Source organism: Zonotrichia leucophrys, chromosome 4A (genome assembly GCF_028769735.1).
Source record: "Zonotrichia leucophrys gambelii isolate GWCS_2022_RI chromosome 4A, RI_Zleu_2.0, whole genome shotgun sequence".
In the NCBI taxonomy this organism is placed as follows: Eukaryota; Metazoa; Chordata; class Aves; order Passeriformes; family Passerellidae; genus Zonotrichia; species Zonotrichia leucophrys.
Genome location: NC_088174.1, coordinates 8,484,411 through 8,506,040, shown reverse-complemented (window position 1 = coordinate 8,506,040; position 21,630 = coordinate 8,484,411). Strand labels below are relative to the sequence as shown.

The 21,630-nt window shown below is 40.1% G+C and overlaps 1 protein-coding gene across 3 annotated transcripts in view; it reads right to left on the bottom strand.

The window, feature by feature from the left end:
* The window catches only part of COL4A6 (collagen type IV alpha 6 chain), a 107,644-nt gene that overhangs the window by 41,466 nt on the left and 44,548 nt on the right, over positions 1 to 21,630 (bottom strand). The window contains exon 1 of one of the 3 annotated variants that reach the window (XM_064713321.1): positions 10,600 to 10,681. The exons of the other annotated variants lie outside the window; for them this stretch is intronic. The gene's annotated coding sequence lies outside the window, so the exon portion shown is untranslated. Of the gene's footprint in view, positions 1 to 10,599; positions 10,682 to 21,630 lie in introns of those variants that run through there. 3 annotated transcript variants of the gene reach the window in all.

Below are 21,630 nucleotides of genomic sequence, written 5' to 3'. Positions count from 1 at the left end.
AATACCACCATACACACTAAACCATATTGCCAAGTGCCACACTTGCTCATTTCCTTAACAATTCCAGGCATGGTGACTCCACTACGTTCCACTTCTTAACCACTCTTTGCAGTGAAGAATCTTTTATCCAGCCTGAGTCTCGCCTGGCACTTGAGGCCATTTCCCCTTGCTCGATCTATGGTTGCTCAGAAGAGGCCGATGCCCACCTCACCACAGCCTCCTGTGGTGCAGACGCTTCAGCTGGATCTGGAGCACAGGTGTGATGGGAAGGAAAGACTTTGCTGCCCTTCCCCGGACTCGCTGCAGCGCTCAGGGTGCGGGGTCGCTGTCAGGAATCCCATTGCCCGGAGGAGCCCGAGCGCAGGAGGGAGCGGAGCGCTCCGCGGGTGCAGAGCCGGGCGCTGCCGGCAGAGGGCGCGGCCCCCGCGGGTTGACGCTGCCCAGCTCGGAGGTGCCGGGAAGGGCCCGGCCCGGCCCAGCTCGGCGTTACCGCGCTCACAGCACCCGGTCGGAGCCGGCGTTACCGCGCTCACAGCGCCCGGCCCAGCTCGGCGTTACCGCGCTCACAGCGCCCGGCCCGGCCCGGTGTTACCGCGCCCGCAGTGCCCGGCACTGCCCGGCGTTTGCGGGGCCGTGCCCAGACAGACACCACGCCAAGCTCCCACACTATCAGCAGAAAATGCAGTTTATCACAATGCTTTCCACCGGCAAGATAATCAGTGGATCACACAAAGTTACCCGCGTAAAGGATCATGACTTACATAAAATAAAATAAAGGAGGAAGTTAAATAATCCCCACACCTTAATAATTCCACCACATAATCCCCCCTCCCTTTAATTCTCATGTCCATGGAAGTGTGTTTCCCTGTTCCCTAACTCCGTAAAACAGCAGAAGGAATGCAGCTCCCTGCTGCAAGTGTTTTAGTAGTCTCAGCTGGAGACATACAAAGCCCTGACTCATGGCTTGGCAGGTACAAGACTTTTACTGTTAATTTACAAACGCATTGTTACATGTTTAAAATCAAGCAAAGTGAAACAAAGTGTACAAGATTTTAAAAATTCTTTTTCCAGGATCACTTTTAGAACCTGTTTAGGCTAAAATATTTTTTCCCATATTCCATGTGTCTTTCTTCACTGTTGCGGTTTTCTTTTAACTGCAACAATTCTCCCATATCGCGCTTTCTGTTGTGATTGTTTCATCCTGGCCTTTTAACGGAGGTCAAGTGCATGTTTGATATTTCATACCTTTTCTGTCTAGACACTGTCCATAGTGTGCGCTTCCAGAGGCACAGACTCACATCTGAAAAGGCTTTTATGTTGATTATTTTTAGCTTTCTTCACTCTGGGCTAATTATCAATGGAATCCTTTCTATTGGAAACTATATAATCAAAACACGAATCCCCAAATCTTCAGCTGTCCTTGGCAACCATACACAATAAGAAACGTTAAAAATCACATGCTTTGCTCTCACTGAAAAAAGTTAAAGCTGAGACTGAATTTCCCATAACCACAAGCAATTCAGAGGCTTTCAGGCAACAATTCAATTACAAAGCTTGGATTGTGGACTGTTTACCTCAAGGCATCACAGCAGTGCTGAGGCATAACCTGAAAATGGGCACAGTTTCACTCACAGTCTTACTTACCTCTCACAAAAGAAATGGCATCCAAGAGCCCACCAAGTTTGCAGAGAAAACACACTGTGAATTCCTCATTTGTTTGAATTGCTAATACTTCTGTATTCCATTAGCTTGATTGCCTGGTTAATGACAGTGTTTCACAATGACTGGAACTGATGGAAATTAGCATTTTAGGAGGCTTTTGTTTTGCTCTGCTGCAGGTGGCTCTGAGAAATATACCTAGACTGGAGAGTAAAGACAAGCAACTACACCTTCTGCTTGTGTTTGGATGAGCAGCTCTCTGACAGAAGAATTAAGTATGTTCTCTGTGATTTCAGGGCCCACAGCCCCATTCAGAGCTCTCTCCATTTAGTGCCCTACAAGAAAGATTTTAACAGCACTTGAAGATTTTGTCCAGTGCCTTGGAGTGTCACTAAAGCATAAGGACACAGTAAAGTGCTTCTAATCTCTCTGATAATGTGATTATGCCATGATAATCAGGCTCTCAAGAATTCACACTGTTTCTTTTGAAGTCCGTGTGGATGGAAATCATGTTTTCTATGCTGAAACAAAGGACTTGCCTTCACTGCTAAAAAAGCAGTATTTTTCGTCACTCAGCAGCACTCCCATGAACTGTTCCAAGATTGGAGCATTATAAAGAGCAGGCACAGGGGCATGCAGGAGCAATTCGGGGATAACAGCACAATGAAGGCTCAGGTTTTACCACAAGGTAAACTTAGAGAGCACAATGCCAGGTGGAACTTCTGTCTGACCTCAATGTGCTTACCTAGTCTTTACTGTGCTTTAGCACCAGGATTGCTCTTACTTATCCAAAGGATAAAAAGGATGAAACAACTCCTAGCAGTGAGGACAAGCTGAAATATAAAATGTGGATTACATCAAACAAAAACTACAACGAATCAACAGAGGTCCCTGTTTTTAATCTTTAATGTTCAACATGTATTACATAGCAGCCTGCAGAAAAGCCATTAGCAATTAATGCGAGTGTTTTGGTTTCCCAGATGTATGATAATTGTTTTTAAAGAGTGGAAAATTATAGAATGCTAATAACACCAAGCAATAACAAAGCCAATGAAATTACTTGTGAATGTTCTCTCAAATGCCCACTAGAATTTAATATTTGAAATTTATGACCTGCATTCTCAAACATATTTGTGCACCAGGCTTTTACAATGTAGCAGCACTCTAAATGAGATGCCTGTCTGTCATGAACATGATGCTGGTAAAAATAGCTGTATTTTTTTATATACCTGGGCATTTTCATGCATAATTTTGGATTCGGACCAAGTTTGTTGTCACAAGTTCAGCATGAATCATGTGCATCTCTGTTCTGCACATATCCATTGCAAACCGTTACAAATACACAGCTGGCTCAGACATTCAGCTTTTCATTCTCAATGTGTGGTAAGCAAAGGCAAAAAATGCCTGGAAAAGAAAGGAACCTCCCATTGCTTCTGAGTCACCACACTGCAGAAGGCAGTAAAACCAAACAGCCTGAAAGTGTAATTTGATGGCAGTGTCTTTCAAGACAGAAAAGGTTCTGCAACATGTTCCTTCTTCCTTACACCCTTTTAAATTCACCTGTGTCCCAGGGTGTCATGAGAAAAGGCTTGAACAATGGGTAATGATGGGGCCTCTGCTGCTGCCCAACCCAACCCATCACAGTTTCTCTATTGTCCCTACCCCTTTTCCAACTCTAAAACCCCACGTAAATTTTTGCCCACTGAAGCAGAGCTGCTACACATAGCACTGCAAATTCCAAACATTCTTTTATTTCCCATTGCCTCTGTGAGCTTGGAGAATAAAGCATGAATCTATTTGATTTGTCACTGTGTAAAGGAACACACATGGAAGTGGTATGGAACCACTGGATAGGCTCCTTATTTCTGGGACAAAAACAACAAGTACATACTTACTTGGGGAACAATTCAACTGGCCTAAGTCACTGTCAAATGCCAACTCAGTGATTCATCACCATAAAAAACTCTGGAACCCACTAGGATAAATCTAGCAGCTCTGGTAACTGAGCAGAAAATACTACTGATTAGGAAGGGCAGAACTGATTCCTACTTTTGTTAGTACATTTGTAGACTGCCCTATTTCAAGCAGCAAAGCACTATTCCTTTTCTAAGCAAAATTAAGGTCCCGTGTATGAAAAGAGCAAGTGAATTTAAATATGCTCATGTCCTCTGAAACTAACATGTGGTTCCTTCTCTAAGAGAATTCAGTGACCAAAATTTTTAAAAGGTTCTTATTCACATTCTCTATTCCTTCACCATTATTTGCCCCATAAAAAATGTTTTATTGACACAAAATATTGTTAGTGAAACATTTACTTCATGAGCAAATGCTTTGTTGTTTGAAGCATCTTATGCTTGTTTGATGACATAAAGGTGAACCAAACAGCCAACCATTAACTCATTACATTCTGGCCCTAAAAATGCATGTTCTCATACACTGCATACTCTAAGACTGAAACTTTTAAGGAAGATCTATGTTCCCAATTCCTGTTGGACAGCACAGCCTGTCCAAGGAACTGGTCCCTCAAGATGCTCTTTCACACACACAGATTGCATTTCCCATTTAAACCAGGGACATTCTCTCTGATGAGAGTCACCACGTTACAAAAGCTGACCCAGGGATTCCCTGAACTCAGATGAGGGCTCTGGCAGTGACTTACCAGTGCAAGGCAGCCGTGTCCACTGGGAGCAGCACACCCTGGGCCACCCTTCAGCTTCCCACCTCCACTTCCTCCCTTCTCCTCTCTGGTCTGCTCTGCCTCCACAGCAAGATTCCCACAGCAGTGGTTCTCTCTTGCTAGACAGACAGGGAGTAGCACAACAGAGTCCTGCTCTCAGCTGGGGCCCCACAGTTCTACGGTAATAATAATAATTACTGATGAAAACCCCTTCACCATTTTCCTAAATTACAGGTCAGGTATCCAGTGCCCTGCTGACATTCCAGAGTAAGTAATTATTCTCTCTACTGAAAAACGCTTTGTACTTTTAAAGAAAATTATTCTTCAGTTTTTCCTCTAAAAACTTAGGGCAAGTCCTAAGTCAAAAATGGCTCCTTTATTTCTGTCATATGATTCATTAATCCTCTACACAGCTTTTTACCTACACAGCACGAGAAGAATACAAAAAACTGTATGTGCACACAGAAATAATGGACCAGGAAAAAAATCCTGTGCAACAATCCTGCTTCATTCAGCATCCTCCCAAAAATGCCATTATTTGGGGGTTTTTTTTCTGCTTTTTCTCTGTTTAAGGAAGGATATTAGGGTGAATTTTTTTTTCATTTAATTTTAACACAAGAGACAATTTTTTCATGTACCATATGAAATTCTTTAGTATCACAATGCCTTTCAGAAGTCTTCTGTTTATGCAAAGCAGCCTTTGGCATGCTCATACTGCCAACAGTCAAGGCTGCTCTGGTCATGTCAGGACCAATTTTTAATGTAGCAAAATTGGTAATGTAGTAATGGGCAACTGCAGGCTGGGTTCTTATAACAGTTTTAAATTTTAATTCATATGATAAAGTCAATTTTCAAAAATATTTCTCTTATTTCCACTAAGCCTGACTAGACATGACTGCAAGTAGAAAATCTAGGTGACAAAAAATGTGTGTGTGCATTTATATGTATATATGTGTGTATATTTATATATATGGGTTTACACCCTATTTTTTAACTGTTTAAAAAATTATTGGAATTTGATTCCACAAATCATTTGATGAATCCCATACTTCAGTAACAAAGTTGCAAAGGATGGCTTACCACATTATAAATACAGAACTATAGATGAACTCTAGACAATTTTTAAGAATATCTGTATTTTTAATTGGGTATTTAAATCCATGAAAAGCTTGTTCCTTAGAATGCTTGATTTCCAGTTAAAAGCTTTCATGAAACATCCTGATCCAATCAATTCCACATATTTGCTATTTCTATTTAAAACACACAAAGAGACCACATACTGTCATCTTTTTCCCCACCATGGACAATGCCAGGAGTGACTCAATATGAACTGAGAGTAATTATTCCATTTTATACTTCACAACTTTCTGAAGCAACTATGAAAAATGTACGAAAGTGAAAAAGCATGACTTCAGCTTTAGTTGCTTTTTTTGCTTTGATGTTGTGAAATGTCCAAGTAAGATAAGAAATAAGCTCCTGTGGAAAGGTTCCAGGCCCCAGAGAGCACAGATAACATGAAAGGCTGTGAGAGCCCTTGTGGGCTGTAACATCTGTGTGAGAGCAGCACCACTGAGGCCACAGCCCTCCTGTGCTGAGCTCCAGACAGGAGGGGAGCCACAGGAAACACCCACAATGATGGGCACTGCAGCAACAGAGAGATTTAAGTTATGGGGACTTTTTAAAGAACAAGCAGCAGGATGTAAAAAGCAGAGTGATAACTTACATTGTATTCAATTAAACAAATAACCAATGTATGAAAATGATGAGTTAAAGTTTATTTTTAAGGAGCTGTATTATGTGTTTGAATTACATTTACTTGCCTTTTTCATGATCAGTCAAAATGATACCATTTTTTGAGCAAAAGAGAAGATTTGCAGAGACTAGATCCCGATGAATTGCATCACAGAGTGTCACCAGAGCAGAGGTGATCACCCCCGAATCCCCAGCTTACCCACTGTTTCTTTAAGCCAATTGGCTGTGAGCCCCAGATGATATTTGGTCATCTGAGATTCAATTTTTGCTATTTGCCACAGCAAAAGCTCTTTTTGCTACCTTGACTGATATCTTTAGGGCCTTTTTGTGCTTTCAGTTGGCAGAGCAGTACAAGCTTCATACACATTCACGGTCAATGAAGACAATTCGTGCAGACAGCACATGAGACTGACAACAGGCACTCCTCTGAAATCATGCAGATGTTTAAGCCTGAATTGGAGGCAGCTGAGGGAATGAGAGATGAAGGAGGAGGTAGGATAAGCAGGAACTGCTGCTGCACCTCATGGAGCTCTGGCACTACATTACACTCATCAACATTCAAAAAAAATAGGGCTTATATTGAAATATTCAATTATGAAAACTTAACAAAATTGCTGAAGCAAGTGAGGTCTAACTGACTTCAATTTTTCATTCCTGACTTCAAGGAACAAAAGAACACAGTACAGCCAAAGGTTTGAATGGTTTATGAGATTTTATGGTCTTTTGCAACCTCAGTTCATATTCTCTCCCTCAAGCCTTCAGTGCCTAATCTCTGAAAAATGTTTTAGAAGCCTTTACAGTTCCCCGACCTGTTCACATAGGACAGCAGCTGTCATAACATTTTCCTGCCCTTAACTGAAGGAAGAGAATTTGAGTATTGTGTACATCTCTTGACAGCAGAGTAAGTCCTGAGCTGAATTTTAATACATAAGAATTAGTTATTTCAGAAGAAAACACAGGGTTTCCCTAGTAGAACTTCTTTCCATTCTCCTGGTGGCTGTACAGGAAAGCAGACAAGGTAGCATATGCAAAGTGTTTTCCTCCCCAGGATGCACACAGCTCATCTCTGGTGAGAGCATGGCAATGACCAAGGGGCAGCTCCTTGGCACTCAGTCCCCACAGGGGGATGGCAGAATGACAAGTGAGGGTCACAGCCCCTCTGTCCCCTGGCTCTCATGGCCATGAGTACATAAATGTACATTTATCATCTCTCCCACACATTTGGTAAGATCAAGCAAGTTATTTTCCACAAACAATTTAAAGGGATTTTACTTAACTCATTACAGAGGAAGACACAACATTAATCACAGATATTAGACAAGTCTCCTGGGGAAAACAGATGTTGAATCACGGTAACTTCGTGGGCAGCCACATCAGGACTGCTGCCCACAAACCCACAGCTTCTGCCTCTCCTTAAGATACCCCCTAAAACACACAATGTTCAGGGATCTGCTGTGGGCTCATGAGGAAAGAAGAACACACAGTGTTGTCTTATTTTCCCTTCCATTTATCCCTAGCACCCCAAAGAACAAACCAAAAGAAATCTCAGTGCGTTTCTAAAGAACTGTTTAAGTGAGCAGTTACAATGAACTTGCTCCCCCTGCCTCTGGCTGGCATTTCCAAGCTGCCTTCCCCATGGACTGGAGTGACAGAAGATTCATTGTTGCAAAAAAATGTTGTCAGTAGAAAATTAGCTGTATTAAGTAGTGTACTGAGCAAGTGAAATCCTGCCAGTGTCAGGCCTGTTAAGACTATTAAAAGGACATTGTATCTAAAAAGGCAGGGAGGGTTCAGCCACATGCTGAAGCCGAGCAGACTCCAAACCTCCGCAGGGTCTGCTGTGTCCAGATCTGTTAATTTGCTTTGGGCTCCTCTCCAGTTCTTTCCTTTACAACAAACCCTTTTAAAAAAAATGTCTAATTCCCCTTTGCAAGCAAAGGCTATGAAAAGTTAGTGTTTCCTCAGAGGCTGAACAGGGATGTGGGCTAAGAGTAGATCTAGCAGGAAGAGAGTGCCTGTACCACGTTTTCCAAGTACAGCTATTCCTTAGCAGAAAGGATGGTTTGAGATTCCCTGGTGCACTGAGGGGCAGAGCTGCTGAGTGTCACATACCCCACACAGGCACTGTCCAGGGCTGCACCTGGAGAGAATGAGAGCTGCACTCTGTATGGGAAGGAGGGAGGAAGGAATTCCCTATTTTTCACACTTCTTACAGAAGTTTCCTGTGGTGCTGTCAACCATCTCATGGTAATCCAGCTAAACCAGAACAACTTATCTTGGTTTAAATGCTGCAAAATTAACAACTAATATAACAATCTTTATATTTAACAGCTTGTCTTTGAATCTTCATAAAAGGTGCTCAATCTTTGCTTTCTACTCTTTGTCTATCTGCAGATATTCTAGTCAGTAATGTGGCTGCTCATATCAGTGGCATTTGTCTTACTGCATTTTGCAATAAATTAAATATCAAGATGAATTTTTTGCAGAGATTACTTAGTATTAACTAAAATAATACAGATTTCTTTTCATATTTGGAATAAAACATAGCTGTGGTTTTTCAGTTGGTAATAATATCATCATTAAATAAAACTTTTCAATTATTGTTATTGTGTTCTCTGTTTCTGCAGAATGCAAAGTGTATCATTAGAAGATGAACAATAGAGATTTGGATCCCAAGTGTAACACTGATATTCTAAAAGCAGATTTAAATGTCTGCATCCATTTATGCTTCTAGGAGTTTCTCTCTATTTGTCTCAAATTCCTGAAAGTGTGTAAAATGCTGAGATAACTGAATCTAAAACCTGAACTTTTCCTCTATTTTAGCTAGAAATCCCAGTCAGCCTATTCTGAACAACAATCTTATGACTGTTTTTTTGGCTCAATTTTATCATACTGGATTGTCCTATTATTTTTCTAATCTAATTATTCTATGGCATTTCACTGTTACACAGAAAATGTGTATCTGTAAATTGCTGTAAGTTAAGCAATGTTCCAGAAAAACAATCTTGTCTTTTTCCCTTTGTTCTTACTGATGCACTACCATGTCCCTTCCCCTGTCTGATACTCAGTGTTTGTGCTATTACATCCAAATTAGTGCTGAGTACAATGTAATTCTGAAAGCAAGTCTGAGCCTGGCATGTGATATATGCAGCATGACTGCCTCTAAGACTTAACTACCATATCATGTACAACATTAATAGTCTAGTGAACAAAGTAGCCTCTTTTTTGGAAAAGAAAAAAAATACAAAACAAACAACAACAACAAAAAAGCCCCTCCAAACATTTTTCAGAAAAAGTATCCATCTTAGTCACTAGACCATGTTCCACATGCTAAACATTCTGTTTACAAGGGAGAAACACAGCAAAACTTCTCATTATCCACTAAGGTCATTCAGCCCCAAAGGATGCTTCTAGTTAGAAAGGCAGGCAGGGAAAGTAGGCCATGCACAGATCTGGCCAGTACAGGGTCAGCAGCAAACAATAGATTCTCTGCAAGCAGTTTCCCCTACATTTTGCCTCCCATAGCCTTCCCAGCATGTTCCTGGCACTTCAGAAAGGTCTGAGCAGCTTTCCTTGCACGGGGTTATGCTAAAACCAACAGTATCTGTTGGAATAGATAATATTCGTCAAGATTTAAAACTCAGATGGGAACCATCTCATGCTTATTCAAGATAGCAGATTTAGAACAAAACCTCTTCCCAGAGATCTGTTACACAGCAGAGCCGAGGGGAGCTTTACAAACACGTAAACAATTCACTTTAAAGGAAAAAATGGAGTCTGTGAATTCTCATCCATACATTGCCTGGAAATACACAGGCCAAAGCAGGAGTGGAGACTAGCAGAGGTCTGCATATCTACTAACATAACATCTGGCCAGATTCCAGTTATCTCTAGGGGCTTAAGCAGAGCAGGTCCAGGCAAAATTTCACTGCAGGACCTGATAACATAAGCGCCAGTCAGTCAGCAGCTGGTTTACTGGGCAGTGCCAGAGAATAAACTGCAATTAGTAAAAATAACTTCAAACCAAAGTCTGGGAGAGAAAAATACAGGATTTTTCACTTGTCCTATATAAGTGTTGCAAATTGATCGAGGTAAGGACGGAAATGAACTTTTCACCTACTTGAATTCCCACTGGCTAAGGTATATAGAATAAATGATCTATTCCAACGTTGCTTGTCATCACATAAATTGTATGTTTAAGTCCTTGGACATTTACTGCGTGGCTGTATTAACACTCTAAAAAGCTTCATTCATTTGTTGGTATAAACCACACTTCCAGTCTGCTTAATCTTTGACAGACAGGTCTCATTGTCCCCAAAATCCCTCACTACACAATACAACAAAGACTTAAATGACTCTGTAGGCCTGCTCTGCTACCCACACTGCTCTGCGCTTCCTGCCCATATATCCCTGGAATTCATGACCATGCAGATTACTAAATTACACACTAGGCCAGGGATTAAGCATGGCTCTTTGTATGGGAGCATCTGAGGTCTGGAAGAAGATTTTACCTGTCACGGTCTGTGCTCACTGGGCCTTGATGGGAGACAGAAGGAAGCAGCACTGCAGAAGATCACAAACACTGGTGTGTGATAATCAGCGATCTGTGTTTGATGACAGGATAGCCTGACTGGGGCTGTCCTGCACACAGGTCTCAGCAGCTTTTCACAGACAATAACCAGCCTGCTATTTCCATATCAGCTCAGAAGCTTCTTCCTCCTCAAAATAAAAGGTGAAAGTGTTCCCAGTTCTGATGGATGGCAAGCCAGAAAATGGCCTTCACTGCACCCAGCAGAACTGAAAAGCCTAAGGGCTAGGAATGCATCCTGCAGTTAAGCAAACACACCAACAAGACAAAGGGAGAGGTAGGGTAGCTCATCAGTTGTTTTAATTTAGCTGCTAATCAAAGCTGCAACTGTTTCTGATTGCTTTCAGAATGCTTTAAGCTTACATATCTAAAAGAATTAAAAATAAAACCAAGTACCAGTATAATTTAAAAACCTTAAGGAAATTGAATGCCTTTTATCCACTGCTTTTCACTTGAAAAACCAGAAGCTTTTAGTAGGCCTTAATCTTGATGTCTAGAAGAGACTGAGGAGATTAAAGCAGTCTTTACCCCAATGTAGCTTACAGAGGGCTGGCAACTCCAAGCTTTGGTTAAGACTGTTTAGTAGTTCAGAAGTTACCAGGACAGTATAATGATGGAAATCAGGAAAAGTCTGTAGAGAGACACCACATTTTACAAAACCAAGGTATTTCCCTTTATATCTTTTTAAGAAATAGTAGGTATTAATTTTATTTTTTTTTTTTTTGCTTTTCTCCTCTTTGCATACATATTCTTCTAACAGCAAATACTGAGATCTCACAGGTTTTGTTACATTGATGTAACCATATTGCTCTGAAAGTTGATATCATATTTCTCATGTATTTTGCACTCACTTGGAGCACAGTGAATGACAGGCATTATCTAAGGTTTGAAAGATACAAAGTTCACAGCACAGCCACTTCTACGGATTTGTTTCAGACAGCACTCTGCTAAAAAATAACAAATGGGGACCAGTACGCCACAATAAAGTGATGTTTTAGTTCAACATCGTCCTATTACATCAAAGAGTAGTGTCACTACATGCCAACATGATGACATGTCATTTCAGAGAAACCAAAACTGTCTCAGATCTGCAAATAGCCTTCCCACAGCTCATAAAAAAATGCAACCCCCCAGAAACCCTGGGATGACAAGCACTGGAAGAGGATCTGGTCTGCACAGACTCAGCAGGACTCTTTGGAAGTTGCTGCCAGTGTTCCTTTTGCAGCCAGAACAGCCACTGTTGAGCTACACAAACTACTCTAAGCCCTCTCCCTGGAGCCATCAGCCAGGACCAACCATCCAACTGCCATTTGAGAAAAATAAGCAAAGCATGCTTTAAAAGAATAGAGAAAAAAAGCATCCTCTCTTGATCACCGCTGTAAACTGGCTTTGTACTTCCCTTGTTCCTGCACTCACTCCAACTTCAGTTAAACCACAGCTAACTGCAGCAATGCTTTTCCATAGGATGTTTTTTAAACCTTCAAACCATGCTGCCTAGCATGCAACAGACTGCCCTGAGCCCACACATACATACCACCCTTCTCACACCAGGCTAAGCTCTTGATAATCCCCACAGGCATTTATAACAGCCTTTTAGCCAGCAAGAACAGCAGAACAGTGAGCTGGTTCAATGAACACACATTCACTTCTACAGAGCTTTGGATCACATAAAGACTGTGGTATCTTCTCAGTGACATCCCTACAGACACATGAGGATGGCTGCAGTGAAGCACAGCCCTGTCAGGGACAGGCATCACTCCTCCACTGCCACTGCTCCTGCCAGCACAGCCCATCTTTGCTTGGCTGAAACAGCAAATAGATTTTTTTCTATCACTACATCTTTCTAGTGCTAAGAGTTCATGCTGTATTTATCAAACAAATAATTGACTATCAGTACCAACTATTTCATTTTACTCTCCACTATGGCAATATGTGAAGTACACACTCTTTTCCAAATAGTGAAGTGCACATCCTTTTCCAGCAGCTTCAAAGGCTTCTTTTTGTATCTCCAAATCTAGCAACCTTCCATGAAAGCAGGACAGATCAGATCCCCCCTGTATTTAGCAGGCCAGCACTCAGAAAGACAACACTATCTTGAAGATACTTTGTACCCCTGACTGTAAGTCAATCTAAATTATGTGGTGTACATACATTCACTGATCCAATAAGGGTTAAATTAGTGACCTATCTTTCTCTAAATTAAATAAAAGGATGCTAAAACTTGATCCACACTGTGATGATTAGAAACAGGACATTCCACAGAGTCATGTGGTGCTTTTATGGCTCCTTAACTCTGTTGAGAGGCTGCATGACCTGAGCACACCCTCACCCAGTCAGGTATGGCCAGCTGGCTGCTGCCCCATCCACCCCCAGCCCTCCTGAACTCCTCTGCCTGCTTCAATCAGATTCTACCAAAATATTCTCAGGCTCTTCTTCATTGAGTGTCTTATCCTTCAGATTTGCCTGGGTGTATATTGGGAATGTTTTATTTTAATTAAATTGAGGAGCCATGAAATGAATCTTTAAATGTCTATTAATCTATTATGTCTCCTGTGAGCACTAAATCCAAATGCTCCACAGTTGAACACAGATGGAAGGAAATCCAGATCTGCCCTTATGTCCAGCTGGTTTGGGATCATTCCATGGTTTGGTCCCAGCTGTGTGTTTTCCTTAAAAAATCAGGACATTTAATGCTTAGAAGTAAAGTTATTTGGTGCAAGGCCTTTTTATTGTTTATACAAAGTACAACTGATCCTGATGTGTAACTGAGGCCCCAGGCCCTGCTGTACTGTAAATATTGAAAACAATCACCAGACCAAAGCAACTAGAGTCTTTGCACAAATGGTGCCTTCCAATTCTACTGGAAATAGCTTTTTACCTCCCACATTACCAGAGCTGTTACAGGACAGAAATATTTCTAATTTACAGGAATAAATTGATTCTTCTACAAAGAGGGTGAAATAAATCTGTGTAGTACTTCTAGTAGCATGTAAGTTCAATGCAAGGAAAAAGTAATCAAGTAATAAATAAAGAAAAAGCAATTGATTGAAACAAAATCTCTTCCACAATTAATTTTACTTGTTAGGTTTCAACAAAAGTTATGTGAAAATATTTCAATATTTTTTCATTCATATATCAACAAAATAATATCTCAAACAGCACCGTCTGTGGAAAGAACATTAAAAATCAAACTAAGCAGACAATTTGTAAATATATTTTTTGTTTAGTCTGAAACACAAATTTTACACAGCACATACAACTCTTAAATCCTACCCAAACAAACTCAGGGGCAAAGTAGATTATAAGAGTACATACCTAGAAATTTAGGTTTTATTTATTTCCAAAACTTGCGCAAAATATTTGGAAAATAAATTAAACATAGGAAGCATTAGCTCAGAATGAGCAGAAAGCAAGTAAAGTGCATTATTAGTCATAGCCACATTTCATTACTACTTCATCTTGCCAGAATAAGGCTCCTTCACTCTTGTATGACAGTGGTTAAAATATTAGTTCCTGTAACGCTGAAATGAGACCAAATCCTATATATTTAGCAAAAATTAGCAAAATCTACCAGTTCTGACAAGCAGTACTTGCTATGGTTTTTGGAAGCTCTCCAAAGTGTGTAACTTGACTAGCTAGTTGTGTTTAGGAGGGAGTTTCTGATATGCAGTGACATTTAGGAGCAGGCAAAGGGCACTAGATCCTACAAATGTGTAATTTGCTCAGAAGCCATTTACATTCCAAGCTGCCCAAGACCCCAGGCCAATACACCCAAGAGAAAGAGCTAAAGGTCTTCTATGTTCACATCTCATAGTGAAGTGAGCAGATACTTGCTGGAGGTGAGTGCTGATCAGAAAAGTTCTTGCTGATTTGTGAAATGGTTGGACAGCATCAACATTCCCAGTGTTGGGCAAGATGAGAGAGAACACCAAAAACCATGGCTTAAAAATAGTCCTCCCCAGTTTCTCTAATAAAATGCACAGCCTAGGAAGACTTACACAGAAATAACCAGCTTTCAACTTTGTTTAGCTGTAGCTTTCATTCTACAAGTGAAGCTTTTCACTCGCACTTCTGTAGTTTAAAGAACATTAAAGTTTTTAATGTTTCTTCCAGGAGATACAACTGTTAAATACTCAGGGAATCAGTGTTTCCACACCAAGAGCCTGGATTATCCTCTGCAAAATTAATTTGGGCTATTCTTTCTGCCTAGACAAACTGTTCTCACTTCATCTCTACCTCTGGATATCAATTACACTCATGTAGTTACACCTTAATTTGGAAACTAAAAGTAGATATACTCTTAAAAAAAGGGATATTTTACATAGCCAGCATACTGGAAATACTGTGATCCAGGATCCCATTCATTTACCTTTTTTTTGCACAAAGCTAAAGTAGCATCACCAAAGTTGGCCAAGTGACTTCTTAATCCTAGCAACTGGTTTTCACTAATGCAAAGAACAGACCTCCAGCAAAGCTAAACCAGGAGAAACTGGTATTTCTTTGGTATTTCTGACACTGCTCTGAGAAGTGTAGAAATGCAGCAGAATAGAGTGAAATCAAGATCTGGTATTCACAAAGATTTTGTTATACACAATTTTAGAAATATGCTTCTAGAACAGATATTTCTTGATTTAAAATTCTCCTGCATATACTCAGTAATTCAGTGAGTTCCTAATCTTTAATTTGGAAAGTTGAAGCAAACTTTCCTTAAGACTTCACTAAATCCCAGGTGTTCTGGATCTTCCCAATACAACTATAGTATGAGATGGAAAGTAAACAGTCTAATCCATGTATAAATATTTAATAAGACACTTGAGTCTGGAGCAAAATGCAGCTAACTTAGTGTTCTCTCTTTAGAATGCAAACAGATTAGCTGCATGACACAGTGTTAGTACAAACTTCCCTTGACTATAAACATTTCCTGATGCATTTCACCAATAATGTAATGTATAGGAACAGAGGAAGGGCTTATTCTGCAAAGAGCTGTGGAAAAGGTCCAACCTCACAAGCCCCTCTCACCTGGTGATGCCTTTTCCTGAAGTACCTTGAGAAGTTCCCTGTGCATCATTCTCCTTTCTATGGCAAAGAGGAACATCACCCAGTTAAAAATCAATGGCAGACACCAACAGAAGATGCTGTTCTGCTTCATATATCCCCACAGAAAAATCTCAGCCTGGAATCACAAATATTTGCTGAAGACAATTCAGATGGGACCAAGAGCAGCCAAAAATTTTGAGATATTAAAAATGTACTATTTAATCTTTAATTTCTGTGTTACTCTCCTTCAGAAAAGGACCTCAAAAGGTGAGTGGCAATACATTTTCTCTCCCATCTCTTGTATCAAATCTATTCCTCTGCAGTAAAATCAGACCCTTTTTGTGTGGCCTTGTGATGAGATAGGACCAAAAGACAGTTGTTCTGTCAGAGCTTTTTTGCATACAAGTTTTCAAATGCCCAAACCAGTAATATATTAAAACCACACTGGCCCTAGTGCTCCCTAATTAATCAAAGACTGAAGAGAGCTAGCTTCTTCACAGGGGATATTTCTATGGCTGATCTGTTGAGGGAATGGAAAAGTAGCTACAAATCCCATGAAAACATAAAAGCCTCATAACTCTTCTGTTCACAGTTTACTTCACATCTATTTTCAGACCAAAATTTCCACACATAAAATAATGAGAAGTATAAGAGAAATTATTTAAACTCTTTGTTGAAGTGAATCAACTTACATTTAACATTATCACTTGCCATTCAAAAAGCCAATTTTTCATTGCCTGTGCCTATGACTCAACTAATATTCTAATGTGGCCAGAAACAGAAATTACAGAGTTATCAGGACCTGAAGTTGCCTTTTTTACTAAGAGAATTTCTATCCTCAAACACGGTGCCAGGCTCTTCTCTGAGCTAAACTCCATCCATGTGCTCTGCCATTTTGAGCAGCAAACTTTTAACACAGATTAACATTGTATATTGACCAGACTCCAAGTTGAAGCTTGTGCTTTGCTGGCACCTGGCAGGCAGGTGCAGTCTGTGCAGCTGGAGGACTTGGAAAAGTTTGGGTAGACATTAAAGGAGAACTCCACACTCACTCCCATGCAGCTTGGAAAGGACAGCTCCACATTCCCAATCTGAACCACAGCACCCAACATCCCCTGCAGTCCCTCAGCACAAGCAGTGTGGGAAAAGAGGCAGCTGGCCCTCTCCTAAAGGCAGGAAATGCAAAGTGAAGGGAGCAGGGTGACCTGGGCAGGGATGTGCAGGTCACACACTCCTGCCTTGGGCAGCCTCTGACCTGTGCTCTGCAGACATCCACACAGCCCTGGGACAAACAGCTGAGACCAGCAGTACATGGAAGTGGAAACAGCCACAGGAACATGAAACTGTTTTTCCAAGGTCATTTTGCCAGATCATCTAAGATTTTTATGGCCACAGTCTGAAGCACTGAAAGCAATCCCAATTAACATAGCTGGCTATCAAGATAATAACCACAGCTGTACTATTAACAATGTGAAAACCAGTTATCCCTTTCTTTTTAGTCTCTTAACAATTATCAAATAGGGAAATTATCAAATTAGTTTTAATTACAAAATTAAAAATTACAAATATCAAATATTTGTTTGTGCTCGTATAATTACTAGGCAAAAGCTAGTTGCACCTTATGCTTTTCAGTATATAAGAAAAAAGTAATTTAAAAAAAATCCTAAAATAGGGCTTTAGTCTTCAAGTCACATATCTTTAATCTATTAGGTAAGCCCAAAGTAGAAGGAAGAAATGTGAACCAAATGCTGACTTGTTAGTAAAGCATAAGCTAAAAAAAAGAATAAGCATAGGCCAGATGGTTCTTATCAGAGGTAAGTCAGTATTCCTAAAGATTCTTTATTTTTGTTTGTCACAGTTATCTGTTCCTATTTGCAGTTAAAACAGAGGAAATTTAATTAAGTACAGATTTATTTGACAGGGATGTTATTTTTTTAATGAAACACACTCCCACTTCAATTTCCCTTATGCCAAGAGACATATTCACTGAAAAAGTGGAAGATGGAAGAACAGAATGATGTTTCTAAAAATTCAAACATCATTAAAATGGGTGCAACCAGCACCAAGTTGCTCACAAGTTGATAAGACATTCTATGGAATAACAATAAAAATCTCAAACTCCTGTTAAACAGTTAAACAGTTCTCATGAGGCACTGCAAGTGACAGTCTGGAAAATGGCAGAATTTTGCTGCTTGAAGAAGAGGTCTGGAAAAGATCTCATATCTGGAGGTTCCAAAGAAGACTACTGCACAAGATGGAATGATCATTCAATTTCCACATCCTTGAGTGACACACAGCTTGCTTTTTTTCTCCATGGCAAAGTAAACTGTGATACTGTAAAACATGAAAAATGCCAGTGTTCCTTCCTTCCTCCTGCCCATTCCTGTTTGTCCATGTGCTGAAGAGAAAATCTTCACCTCTTTAGAGAAATTGATCACATCAAAAACTCAACCATAGGAACCTGTGTGTGTTTCTAGCAGCCAGATCACAGAGCTGACACCTCCTCCCAGGGTAAAACCCTGCACTGGAGCTGAGGGAAGCAGGATGAAGTTCTGAGATGTGACATTGACTCAGCATGGTCCCAGCTGAGTATCATTTGCAGAATAAAGTCTCAATTTTGCAGAGGAGATCCAGTTAAAGTAATGCACTTCCTCCAGCTATAACATCCTGCCAATTCTATATGGAGCACTCACACAACTTTTCTAAACAAATGTAAAGAAAAATAGATCAGGAGGTACTTCCCTTGAAATTGCTTCCCTTAACACAAATTTCACATAAAATTCACAAATGCTTATTTGAATAGTCATTCTTCGAAGCCTGAAAGCAATTTGCTTTAAAGGTTTGAAAATCAAAATCCTGTCTTTCTCACAGACGTTGGGAAACCCCTCAATAACACCAATGGAACCCAGCTTTCCTCTTCAGTTCAGACTGGAGAGGTGATAATACTGATACACAACACAACAAAAGTGTGTCAGAGCCCAAGTCCTGCTTACAGCAGATACTGATGAAATAAACCTTAAGACATCTAAATGTGGAACATCTGCCATGTGATTCTGCAAGAAAAAATAATGCAGAATACAGCATCTACATCAACTCTGTGAAGAAAACCCTGACTACTTCTTGTTATCCAGTGTACACACTCCAGCCACTGCAAGCAGAACTTCCGTTCACCCAAATGTTCTCAGGAGTTAATGCCCATTTCAGCTGATAAAAGACAAGGGAATGATTAAACTAGATTAGTTCAGGTTTTAGTCCTAATGTTAGAAAAACAAGTGAAGTTTAGTTACTTCACAGCTCTGGAAAAAAAAAACCTGGAGATAACAATTATGTCATTTATTGTTTCAAGAGAAAACATTACATCTCAGGAAAATTTCCTTTAAGGTCCCAGAAACACAGGTCCAAGCCTGCAAGGAATCACTGGGTGTCCTATTGCTAGTTTTGTAATGCTTTTGGATTTACAACTCAAGTACAGCTGGAGTTATACAGGGAATGACCACCTGCTGCCCTGATTTTGCATGCAGACTTTACTTCTTCAGTTTAAATTTGCTGTCAGACAAGCTGGGTTATATTTCCATAGCTAAGAATATTCCAAAGGCTGACATCTTCCAAAAACATTTTGTCCTCTTAGGAAGATATGCCCTAATTAAAATGAAACTAGAAAACCTCTTCTGCTCTGTTCTCTTTGAAATGTTTCTAAGTTTGGAGAGCAGATGTATTCCAGAAGAAGTGATTAACTGTTTCCAGAGGTCTCTTATTAAGGAGTACAGAAAGCTAACTTTTTAGAGTCTTATATAAAAATATTTTCTGCGAAGTCACTTTCCTGAAAATATAGCTGAGTAAGCAACAGATTTCTTAACTAAAACTTGAAGAAACATAAAACGAATGTAATTCTCAGTGAAAGCACTTTGGAGCATGAGTTTTCTCCTACTGTATGTTTGTAACTGCCCTGCACTGCAGGACTTCCCCATCTCAGCTGGATCCTCGGCCATTAGTCATCACAATAAAGGAAATGAGACAACAACATCATGTAGGTATTCAGAAGACACAACATTGAGCATCAAGGGAAATGAAGCTACACAAAGAAGAAACAAAACTTGTTTAAAATTTTTCTAGAAAATATTTATCACCTATATTTCTCATATCAGAACATCCTGATTTAGACACCAGCTGTTCCTAGATAATCAGCGATGCCAGGGTCAGCAGTTCTCAACACATTTGGGGAGCACCACCACCCAGTGTTCCCGGTGAGGCTGCTGGTACACCTGCATGGAGACCAGGAAGGGCTGAGGGGAAGCTCTCCTGCACCACTCCAAACCAGAGGGAGCCACTGTGCTGGGCAGGTGCCAGAGTCTCTGTCCAGGAGCTCAGGCTACAGTTTCTGCACTTTTGAGAGTGGCATCAGTGTTGATCAATCCAAGCCACCAGCAGTGCAGTTAGGAGTTCCAGTCATAAATAACAAAATCACTATACACAAAAAACTGCCATCCCACTTTACTGAACAGGATCATTCATGTATCTTGCAACTACTGGGGGACAGGATGTCCACACTCAAAACAATCCATGACCTACATTGACTAGCACAGAGGTAAAGTCTGAAATTGCTGTATGTAGTGATTTTGCCTTCCAGAGCACAGGCTCTGCATGTGCACACTCCAGGAGCTTGGAGTTCTTTCTACACCAAAATCTATTCCCTAAGTGTAGCAGTTGCAGCAAACAGCTATGGCAAGAATACCCTGGCTGATGCAGTTCTCTTTTTTTATCCCTATTCATTTAGAAATTTTTACTCTGTAGAATCAGATAGGAAATAGAGACATACAAGTAGACAGATGGTGCCAGTTTGGCAATAGAGATAGAAGCAAAAGAAATTTGGTGTTCAGAGGGATTTGACACTGGTAAAACATATCCCAGCTTCAGGAGCAGGTGAACAGAGCACAGCGCAGGTATAAAGCAGAACAACATCTCCTGTACTGTTCCAGCAGAATATCATGGATGAGAACATAAATCTGAGAGATCTGTCTAAAGAGATAGCAGCTTTACAGAACTTTGAAAAACAGAATTTAGTGCAGAATTGCACCACCCTTAGAGCTGAACACCAGGTACTAAAAAATTCTTCCTTTACCATACACTGAGAATTCAGCACATGCTGAGTCATTTTATACAGACAGCTTTCTTTGATCATTTAAAAGAAGTATCAACAACCAGATGTTTCTTAATAGTCCTTCAAAACTTGTGCCCTATTTGTACTGTATTTATTATGGATCAAACCCAGAAATTCTGCAATTATTTTAACTTTTTGCTTATTAGTTTTGGCAACACTCTACTGCTTTTTAAAAAAAAACCCACAAAAAAACCTTTCCAAAAATCACTCATTACAAACAAGGACATTTGCATCTATGCTACTTTTCAGACTATTAAATTATTTCTATTTCCAAAAAAGAAGCTGCATGAGATACCTGATACAATTCACAGTATCCTATTCTTACTAATGTTGCACCTTTCCTCCAAATTTGTCTTCTATTTTGGCAATTCCACAGAAGGTCAAAGAGTAATCCTAAAATGTCACCCATCAAATCAGGACAGTCACAAAATAATGCTCATTCTATCAATGGATTTATGACTGATTAGAGAGCAATAGCTAAAATGTTTCTAATCAATAGCTTTAAAGGAGGAGACTGGCAAATACCTGAACATTCCTCCTATTTTTGTTGACTAAGTAAAGTCAAGGGAAAAGTTATACAATTTACAGTTATACCCAGATTCTCAGCCAGATCATTCTGTATCCTACATGTTATAAATTCTTCTCTTATTCCCACTATGTTCTGTTATTTGGATATTGCTTTATTTTTTAAATTTTTTTTTAAGTGCCACCATTCCCTTTTATTCCTGTTTTTCATTTTCTTCACCATCAAGTGTTCAG